Raw genomic sequence first — 11760 nt, 5'->3', positions numbered from 1 at the left:
GCAGAGTGAATACCAAAGATCTCTTCTCTTGTCCTCCCATGTCCTGTGAGTGCTGCCTATAGGCCTGTTTCAAGGTAGCTTCAAAAATGTAATCTCTACCGGTTAGTTTTCTGTGATACAAGAAAGGCAGAAAGGATGAATTTGAGAAGAAACAGGCAAATGATTGGTTCACCTATTATAACACATTTGAGTATTTCTCACCTGTAATAATAGTTGCCAAAATATATAACACCACCTGATAGACACCAGAAAAATATAAATTGCTTACTCAAATACCTAGCATATTGTAAGCCTAGGGGGAAATGCTTAATCTTCTGTTTCCTCATTTCTACCTTGGCCAAAAAGAGAAGCTACTTCCATATCTTTCTTTCTTTTTAAAAATATTTTATTTATTTATTTGACAGAGAGACAGAGATCACATGTAGGCAGAGCAGCAGGTGGAGTGAGGGAGGCTCCCTGCTGAGCAGAGAGCCCAATGTGGGGCTCGATCCCAGGACCCTGAGATCATGACCTGAGCCGAAGGCAGAGGCTTAACCCACTGAGCCACCCAGGCACCCCTTCCATATCTTTCTTGAAGTATACTTATTTGTTCATCCCTGAGGCAGCAGATGTACTAATCTGAGTCTGAATTTGATCTTCTTTGGACTGAATGTTACATGTAAATGAACTGTTCTGTCTCAAACATCTTCATTTTTTTATTGCTTAAATAAAAAATATGATAAACTGATGGTTACAGAAGAGGGGAGGGAAGGATGGGATAACCGGGTGAAATTATATGAAATTAGAGTCCATGAAGGCATAGACTTAAGGTGTTAAGGAAGTATTAAGGAAGGCATGTGTTGGGACGAGCACTGGGTGTTATAGGCAACTTATGAATTGTTGAACACTGGCTATGCCAGCCTACTGAACATAATATTAATTTAAAAAAGCATCCTGGAATTCTTCCTCCTCTATTATATACATATCTGAATGGGGTTCAGTCTTGCAATTCTCTCCCTTGTTGCAATGTGGTCCTCTTTAGACCCAGCTCTCCCTGAGGCACACCCGAGTAAAGAAGATTCAAAGGTGAAGGTCGGCTTATGACGGAGGAGATGCCATTTCAGACCCTGATTTAAGCTCTCTCTTGTTTTTCAATACTGCATGTGAAAGAAAGCCTTACATGTGGCATTTTAAGTTACTTGCACAAATTAATAAAATCACTACTTGATTTTCATTTGGCTAGAAATCTTCATGTGTATATTCCTTTAGCCAGAACCCTGGTGTGGAAGAGAAAAGAATGCTTGGCCTTGAATCCCAAATACTAAGCTCTAATTAAATGGGAGCTGTTTTTGTTGTTGTTGGAGCAACATATTATAACAGGTTTTGAACAGGGAGAGTAAAATGAAGATAATGCATGTAATTCTTATATTTTTTCCAAATTTCTAAATTTTATAGATTCATTTAAACTGTGTATGCAAAGGGAATATCTGCAACATTGTCATTAAACAAAATAATTTAGGAGTAATGACACCTGTTCAATGTTTAAGACTAAAATCTTCTGATATTATCTTGGATTAGGAATTTTGTTTGCTCTGTGATACTTCTTGAAGAGAAGGAGTGGAGGTTATTTTGAGAAACAAAATTAATGGCAGAGGATACCATAGAAACTGCACATAGCAACAAGGGAAAAATGGTGACTGAACAATGCTGAAAAATATAGAAATTAAAGCAAAGATCATGCATAAAGAACACTTACAGAATGCCATTGTCAGAGCGAGGTTATGAACATGAGAAACTAACATGAAGTGTTTAAAAGACAAATTTAATTTAATTCAGAGTAAAAGATATAGGCACAGGAAAAACTGCTAACTTCCTCCCCAATACTAGTGAGTATTTTTGTCTCTCACAAGGTGGGAGGAATTGCTGGTAAAATTGTTTAGAGATCAAAGCCATCCACAAAATCATATTTTCCTACTAAGAAGCTGATCTCCCTTCTTCAATTCTCTCCATGTGACCAGGGCTCTAAAAAGTTGACCTTGCCAAGCATTATTTTACCTTTCTATTTCTTCTCCACATGCAGCATCGGTGAAACAGTTGAGTCAGAATCTATTACAGCCAAGTTCTCCTGTTAGTCTCTAAATATTAAACAATAATTTAGGCAGACCCCCAACTCCCTGAAATTATTTTGATTTCTTTTGGTACACACATTTCGGATACTCCGAAGCTTTCATTTTTGCTGCTTTCTGGCAATGTTTCAGTCATGTGTGCATAAACATTCTTGGATTTAAATCAATCTTTTTAATCCTGTAAATCTGTGCATCTGATATGAAGGATTAACTAATAATGTATTTGTGTCACATCAAAATTACTTTTAATTGTGGAAAAGTAATTTGAAATTAATTCTGTACCACAGTTAGTGGATCGACTCAAAGCACACAGAAAAACTCAAAAGGAAATTAAATATATATTTTAAATATTTTTTTCTAGATATATGTTCTAAAAAAGCCTAAATTCAGAACTCACTTATCTAAGTTGAATATGTGAGAGACGGTCAAACCGGCTACTCGGAAACCAGTTTCTCTTCTATATGCAGAACTAGACTACATTTCCCTGCTTTTTTTACAGTTAGAGGTACCATGTGCCCATATGGTAGACAAGAGAACATGGGTAAAATGATGGGTGCCACTTATAATTCTGCCCTTAAAGCCTTCCCACGTATGAGCTATATGAGATTGCTCCCTTTTAAGATGGCTAGAAGACCACTCCCATGGCAAACTTGGGTGCCATGTGTTAAAATATTCGAGACATAATGTGGAATAAGCTAGAATTCTTGTGCTCTTACATGATGAAGAGTTACTCATTTATCAGGAGCTATCATTTTAAACTTTGTCATACCAACGGATATATTTTATGGAATTGCCATGATAGACTACTGGATTTGGAAGCTTATTTGTCATCACAGCATTACTTTAATGAAGGTAATATAATAAAAGTAAAATAAATCAAAAAGTGTTTTAATAAGTTCCCTGTAATGTTAAAGTCCTCATGTATCTTAAGGAAAAGAGCTCAACTAGTTGTTATTCCAATTGATGTCCTCTTTGGAGGCCATTCTCTTGGCGTTTGTGCATATGTAGTATCAGATTCTGTTATGCACTCCTTTTTTCAAGAATATTTACATGTTAAGCAGCCTTAGAAGATATAGGATCTTTCTCTAGGGCTGAGGGTAAATTGGTTTGCTGTCCAGGATCATAAAAATAATGTCTCTATCTGAGGCAAAGAGTTGGCAGTTCCTTTGTAAGATTAGTGATGGCCTAATTCCGGATTTCCCAGGTGAGAAACAAGCTACTTATGTGTTATACCCAAAAGGGCCCAGGTCCGTCTTTCTGGTGTGGGGCTTGGAGAACAAGGGGAACCAATAAGGGCATGAAGCCCCTGCTGTCTGCTCTACCATAAGATTCTTCATCTCTGACCCGGGAGTCTACTGGCACCTATCAAGCATGACATGCTAACTCATTAGCTTACAAGTGCAATAAAAATCTCACAGCCTTACCAGTTAGAGATGGCTGGAACACCATCCTGACATCCCTTTCTAGATGTGTGTGTGTGGTGTGTGTTTAAGTGCATTTAGGTGTTGTTTCTGTATTTATCTAGACTGAATCATACTTTTTGCTTTCTTGCTTCTTCCTGTTTACTCTACTGCTTTCTCTTGCTCCTGCCACATACAGATTTACACATACAGATTTATTGAGTTTCTTTTTCAAGAAGTGTGGTAGAAAAAATATTAGGAACAATAATCACATGTACTTAATCAGATTGGAGACAAACAAAAAAAAATGATGACGATAGCTTTGAAAAGTAAAAATTAGAAGACTTTGTACATGGCAGCCATTTTAAATACTTTTCATATTTTAACTCATTAAATATTTATAATGTTACTACAGGTAGGTACTACTGTTATCCCCTTGTAAGTTGCCCGTAAACTGTTATTTTGGATTTTTATGAAATTGTGTACAATAGTTGTGTTACAGTGCAGTGTCTTAATCCATTTAGGCTACTATAACAAAAAACCACAGGGTGGCTTATAAATGACAGAAATTTATTTCTTACAGTTTTGTAGGCTGGAAGTTCAAGATCAAGATACCTGCATGGTTTGTATTCTGGTGAGACCCCTCTCCCTTCATAGATAGATATGCACCCATATCATAGATAGATATGTTCATAGATAGCACCCTCTTTCTGTGTTGGCCCATGGTTGGAAGGGTGAGGAATCTCTGTGGAGCCTCTTTTGTAAGAGTGTTAACCGCATTCACGAGGGCAGAGCCCTCCCAAAGACCGTATCTCCTATCACCTTTCAGGTTTAGGACTGAATCCATGAATTTTAGGGGCACACATTCAGACCATGTCAACCAGCTTAGTTACATTGAGCAGCACCAAACACTGCCACAGGCCAAGCATTCAGATGCCATGACTTACCATAGCTGCTAAACAACTTTAGAACTTAGATATCATTCCAAATAAAGAAAGGGATAAGAAAAGGCAATTTACATTGATGTGCTTTTAGAGTGTAGTCATCTGAAGTGACTGGGAAATCATAGAATTAGAAGGAAAATAGGGAGTTCTAAAACTCATTTTTTTTTTTAAGATATTGAATGCTACAGAATTTTGTTTTACCAGTTATAATTTCATAGCTTAGCAAAGTCCAGAAGACCTACAAGTTAGTATTTTTCCCTCTGTATCCAACAGACTTTTAACTCATGTCTTAAGATTCCTAGAAAGGCAGGCCTGCATATTTCCTCTGAGGTTGTTTTCTGTCTCTCAACCACCCACAGTAGGATCAATCATGTAGTGATGATTTCAATCAGAAGGCTCCTGGGGCTTTCTCTTCAATATTGTACCCCAAAACTGTGTCTTTCTAAATAAAATATGGAGAAGACAAATTGCTTAAAATAATTGCCTCTCTACCCCTACCTAGAGTAAGCCACTAGACAGTAAGCTTTCTTCTTTACTGATTATCTATACTTCTAGTCTTCCTGTCTTTTATGACCTGCTATTCAAAAAGTTTACAATAGTGTTGATTTTTACTATGATTCTCATAATAATGGTGACAAGTCAAATTATTGAGAGTTTAAGTTATCACTGATTTTCGGACAAATGATTTCAGCTTTCTTTTTTTTTAAAGATTTTATTTATTTATTTGACAGACAGAGATCACAAGTAGGCAGAGAGGCAGGCAGAGAGAGAGAGGAGGAAGCAGGCTCCCCACCAAGGAGAGAGCCTGATGTGGGGCTCGATCCTAGGACCCTGGGATCATGAGTCGAAGACAGAGGCTTTAACCCTCTGAGCCACCCAGGTGCCCCAGATTTCAGCTTGATTTATAAAATTTCTTACTAATTAGATTTCAAATTACAGAGCCTACATGATTCAGATTCCCAAAATGTGGTTCAATCCAAAAGTTTAAATTTTTTTAGATTCATATTTCTGATTTAATCTAAATGAATCATGATACACTGAGATCCACCAGAACTGTTATAGTGAAGATAATGGTACATTGTCTTGAGTTCATACTTTATAAGGGATGAAGGAGAGGAGGCTACTCTCCTTTTCATTTAATTATTATGTTAAACAATTAAACATTTAGGAATATTCAAGCTCTGAGAAAAGAATACTTTCGAAGATAATCAGAGCATTAATCAGAGCACTACCTTATAAAGGAGAAGAAGAATTACCATGCAAATTACATTATGAATAGTTGAGAATGTTGCATGGTTAATCAGATTCTTACTTTGCTATTGAGAAAGAATGGAGACCCATAGACATAAAAGTTCTGTGGCTGTGAACATGTGTGTTTGATTGTGTGTCATATATATCTGTATTTTAACTTAAATAGGTCATTGAAATGATTTCTTAGAATACCACCTGTTCTATTTGAGCAGCTGCTGGGGTAAAGGAAAGGATTCAGGAGATGGGGCTTCACCTGTCCCCTTAATGTAGGTTCATTTAGATTATGAAAACAGTCTAAATTTTGTTTTTAAAAAAATATGCCCTGAATCCTAGAAATAGATCCACATAAATATAGTCAACTGATCTTTTTCAGAGCAGCTAAGTCAGCACAGTGGAGTAAAGACAGCTCTTCAACAAATGGGACTGGAACATTTGGACGTTCACATGTAAAAAAATAATAAATCTAGACATAGACCTTATACTCTTTACAAAAATTACCCCCAAATGCAACACAGACCTAAATATAAAATGCAAGATTATAAAACTCTTAGAAAATAACAAAATAGAAAAATCTAGATAACTTAAGGATTTTTAGAGCAGTGAAAATATTCTGAATTATGCTATAATGGTAGACACATATCATTATTCATTTGTCAAAATACATAGAATGCACAACATTAAGGGTAAACTCCAATGTAGACTACATACCTGGGTGATAATGGTGTGTTAATGTATTCTCATGAATTATAACAAATATACCACATTGGTGAGGGATGTTGATAATGGGAGAGGTTGTATATGAATATGTTTAATTTTTCTGTGGAACCTGGAAGTAATCTAAAATATAAAGTCTGTTAAAAATATATATACCTTGGGGGACACCTGGGTGGCTCAGTCAGTAAAGTATCTGCCTTCAGGTCAGGTCATGATCTCAGTGTCCTGGGATTGAGCCCCATATTGGGCTCCCTGCTCAGTGGGGAGGCTGCTTCCCCCTCTCCATCTGGTTGCCATTCTCTGTGCTTGTGCTCTCTCTTTCTGTCAAATGAATAAATAAGAAAATCTAAAAAAAGAAAAAGAAAGAAAGAAGAAGAAGAAAAAACATATATGCCTTATAGAAGGGAAGTCTGGGGAAAGTAGTTTGTGTAGTTAAACCTTTGCAACAAGGGTCATGCAAATCTAATTGTGTATGCAATGTTCCATCAAAGATTTTTCACTTCAAACCTAATTCTTTTTTTTTTTTTTAAGATTTTATTTATTTATTTGACAGAGAGCAATCACAAGTAGATGGAGAGGCAGGCAGAGAGAGAGGAAGGGAAGCAGGCTCCCTGCTGAGCAGAGAGCCCGATGCAGGACTCGATCCCAAGACCCTGAGATCATGACCTGAGCCGAAGGCAGTGGCTTAACCCACTGAGCCACCCAGGTGCCCCCAAACCTAATTCTTAAAGCTACAAAGCCCTTCACACGACAGAGACTATGTTTGTCAATTTGCTAGAATGTCTTTTGATTTAGAGCTTACAAATCAAAGTTACAGAATGCAACAAATTTCTTGAATAATATCCTAGGATCTTCAGTAATCTAAAGAGCTGCCAAAGAAAAAAATAGCAACAAAATTCTATCACATTCTAGCCCTCACATTAGTGATTTTGTGGGATGAGTCATCAGACAATGCCTCAAGAAAAAGGAAGGGTATTCAAAGGAAAACGTTACAGTCAATTCCCGTGCAAAAGAAACCCAAATTTGGTGGGGGCAGGGGGCATCTGATGGAAGTAACTATCCACAGTAAAATAAACAGAGACAAAAAGATACAGTTTCTACAAAAATTGAACAGTAGATAAATACCTTGTAGGTAGCTACAGAAGTGATGGAAAGGAGAGGAAAAAAAGGAATAAAGGTAGAACATGCAAACACAGCATGCAAAAAAGTTGAAAAAAATTCCAGTCTGGAAGAAGACATATCTTAAAAGATAGAAGAAAATTTCCAGAAAGTAATAATGTATTATCTTTGGGAAATTAAAGATAACATGCAATTGAAAAAATAAGTGATAAAAAGTCAAGTATTAAGAGCACGGAATGATGGAGCGCCTGGGTGGCTCAGTGGGTTAAGCCTCCGCCTTTGGCCCAGGTCAAGATCTCAGGGTCCTGGGATCGAGCCCTGCATTGGGCTCTCTGCTCAGTGGGGTGCCTCCTTCCCCCTCTCTCTCTACCTGTCTCTCTGCCGACTTGTGATCTCTCGCTCTGTCAAATAAATAAAATGTTTAAAAAAACAAAGCACAGAATGAACTGACAAAATGTTTGATAAAAGAAAAAAATGAACTGACAAAACATTTGATTAAAGAAAAAAAACTTGCCTAGAAGATATACAGCTACCAAAGAAGAAGAAGAGGAGGAGGAGGAGGAAGAGGAAGGAAAGGAAAGAAAAAAGAAATATACAGCTACTGAAAAATCAAAAGTTGAAACAGTGATGTTGTATACAACAGTGATGTGGCCTGTAGGAAATGTAGCCCAGTTTACAGAGAGAAGAGGATATTTGAGTGCAAGAAGTTAGTGGAGTAATGCTTAAAGAGTATGATGGAAAATGCCGTGAATTCTAAAGTGCATACCCAGGATGCTATGCTTCATTTATAAAGGCATCAGGACTATCTATTCAGTATGCAATAATTCAGGAAATACATTTCTCATTAATATTACAGATATTCACAAGATGAATCAAAAGAAGTAGCTCATCTATGCAGAGAACAGTATTTAGGGGGTTTTTGATACAGTTCTCAACATTTAAAAACCCAGATAATCAATCTAAGTTAGACATGCTCATTCCAGTTTTCCTCTCAGTAAAATTTCAAAAGTAGGAACACTGGAGGGAATGTATGTTAATGGAATCTATGAAAAGTTTCTCTGTACCTCAGAGAGAATCAAGAGAGAATCTTCTTCTTCTTCACTTAGCTATTTTCTTCTCCTTTTCAGCTCATTGTCTTGGATGTAACCGAGGTATCTGTAATTTCTCTAGCTACTTGCCCTCAGCCTGAGGTTAAAGGAAACACTAGTTTTTGATAACATTACCGAGACTGATGTCCACTGCAATATTCTTGGATCCTACGCCATCTGTAGGCTTCTAATTATGGAGGGCATATTTCCTAAATTTGTAAGGCAATGTAAGTGGGATTTTTAAAAATTCCACTTCCAAAATCATCTTACCTGGTATCATATGGAGTGAAAGGACTGAAAGAGATAAAGACATTCACTATAATATAGGCTTAACTAAATTGTGATGATTACCCTGAGAAATGGATAATATGGTTTATTTTCTGAAAAGACAAGTTAATTAATGTAAAAGATAATAAGTCTATTAGCTATCTTTAGTGATTGTGATGAAAATCCCTGAATATTTTAGTTGCGTTAAGTGTGAGGGAAGAGGGGTGGAAGAAAGTATTCATTAATTTATCAATTTTAGCATCTTCTACACCAGAGAATTAGTAGATGTCTTTTTTCCTCCTGAAATTAATAAAATAGGAAAGACAGATATGTTATGATTTCAGTCAGAACAAAAATTACTTCTGAGAGAATAAAAGCAAGTTTCTAACTTCTACGGGGCAACAGACCATATAGCAAAAAAACAAAAACAAACAAAACAAACAGGAAAGAAAAGGAAATAAAATAAGGAATTATCAACAAAATATTTGCTAAAGTGACAGAAATAAGACTGAACAGATCCTCTATAGAAGGCAAATGTCTCTGACCTGCTTGCTCCTTACATGGTCTTGAGCAAAGCATTTAACCTTATTCAGTTTACCATTTGTAAAATGGAAATAATAGCAGAAGTAGCTATCTTATGTTGTGCTGGGGGCTAAATGCGTTAAGGCATATTCCATTGGCAATGGCACATGGCACATAGTAAGCTTTAGACAAAAGTTTTATCGTTGTGGTGGTTCTTCACAAAAAGCAAATAATGATTATGATTTGTCTTGGACAACAAGCCTCAATATTATAAAGCTGTCCATTTTCACTAAACCTTTAATTCAATACAATTATAATTGAAGTTTTGACACACTTTATTTTTTGTATTGGTAAGTCTTAGATCTATTTCTGGTTTCTATACATAAGTCTGTGTCAAAGTATCTTAGTTATTATAGTAATTCTACCCTGTGAAAGGAAAGAAAGCATTAACTATCAATAGAATAAATGTGGATTTTTTTTTTTTTCAACAAAAGCAGTTGGTCACTGGTTAGCCATTTGAAAAAATGATTCTCTTACCTGGATTGTAACAATACCTCCTAACTGGTCTCCCTCTTTCCACCCCACTGGCCTTTGGCTTATTCTTAACAGAGGCACATCACATCTCTCTTTGCCAAAACTTTCCATTGTCACCTCGTCTCATTCAGAGTGTACACCCTATAGAAATCTATGATTCAGTCCCTCTTTCTTCTGTGCATTATCCTGCCCTTGCTAATCAGCGCCTGCTCACTGATTTCCTGGCTGTACTTCAAACACCTTCGGTCCGCCATCAGGGTCCTTACATTTACTCTGTCTGCTTGAAAAAGCTTCTCTCAAACTCCAAAGCAGCTATACCCACACCTCTTTCTGGTCCTGCACACTCTTCCTGAGTGTGATAAAGGAAAAACTCACCTCAATGACTGCTGCTGTCTCAGCAATTCAAATTAATTTAAAAACTAAAATAAATGTAAGAATTTGATTTTAGCTTAGTCTTTGGTAGTTTATTTATTTATTTATTTTTAAGATCTTATTTATTTATTTGACAGAGAGAGACAGTGAGAGAGGAACACAAGCAGGGGGAGTGGGAGAGGGAGAAGCAGGCTTCCTGCTGAGCAGGGAGCCCTATGCAGAGCTTAATCCCTGGATCCTGAGATCATGACCTGAGCCTAAGGCAGATGCTTAAGGACTGAACCACCCAGGTGCCCCATGGTAGAATGTTTATTTGATATAGGAAGTTGTTTTTGACTGTTTGAAGGGCATTGATGTGGAAGCCTAGTTAACTCAGGAGAGTATTTTTTCTTATTTTCTGGAGGTTCTCTTTGAAGCACTACTTGTAGTAAACTTGATGTTTGCATATAAAACTGACATCTCAGTTTTTCAGTGGCCTTGATATACAGAGATAAGAAAGTCAACTAAAACAAAAGCATAACTTAATAATGATGATATTTACATTTAGAAATAGATGACATATTTTTCTCCTGAAAAAAACATTCTATAATTTAAATATGTATAAACAAATATATTTATGCTTCCATATGTAATATATATATATGTAAAATTTCAAAACACAATTTCAAAGCAAAAACTGTACATGTGAGAATATAATTAATGAAGATAATGAATATTTGGGGTTTTATGAGGTATAAGTGATACACAGCATTACATTAGTGTCAGGTGTACAACATAATGATTTGTGTATATTGCAAATGATCACAATAACTCTAGTTACCATCTGCTACCATACAAAGGTACAAAAATTATTTTCTTGTGGCGATGAGAACAGTTAAGATTTAATTTCCTAGCAACTTCCAAATTTACAATAAAATATTATTGACTATAGTCACCATGCTGTACATTATATCCCTATTACTTCCTTATCTTATAACTAGAAGTTTGTACCTCCTGATCCTCTTCACGCATTTTGCCCAGCCCCCATACTAGCTGGGCAAGGGGCCCAATGCCGTGCTTGATTCCAGGACCCTGGGATCATGACCTGAGCTGAAGGCAGACACTTAACTAACTGAGCCACCCAGGCACCACCCTCCCAGAGTTGTTTCTATATTTTGGCTATTATAAATAATGCTGCAGTGAACACAAGGATGCATAGTATTTCCATTTTCTTCAGAAAAATACCTGGGTTGGAATTGCTGGTAATTCTGTTTTTAATTTTTTGAAGAATCTTCATACTATATTTTAAAAATATTATTTATTTGTTTTTTTGTTTGTTTGTTTGTTTATTCAAGAGAGAAAAAGGAAGTAGGGGAAGGAGAAGAGGGAGAGGGACAAGCAGACTCTGTGCTGAGTGTAGAGCCCAACATGGGGCTCCATCTCACAACCCTGAGGTCTTGACCTG

Source organism: Mustela nivalis (assembly GCF_964662115.1).
Source record: "Mustela nivalis genome assembly, chromosome: 4".
Taxonomy (NCBI): Eukaryota; Metazoa; Chordata; class Mammalia; order Carnivora; family Mustelidae; genus Mustela; species Mustela nivalis.
The sequence above is the reverse complement of the archived record's forward strand: the minus strand, read 5'-3'. Positions refer to the sequence as shown.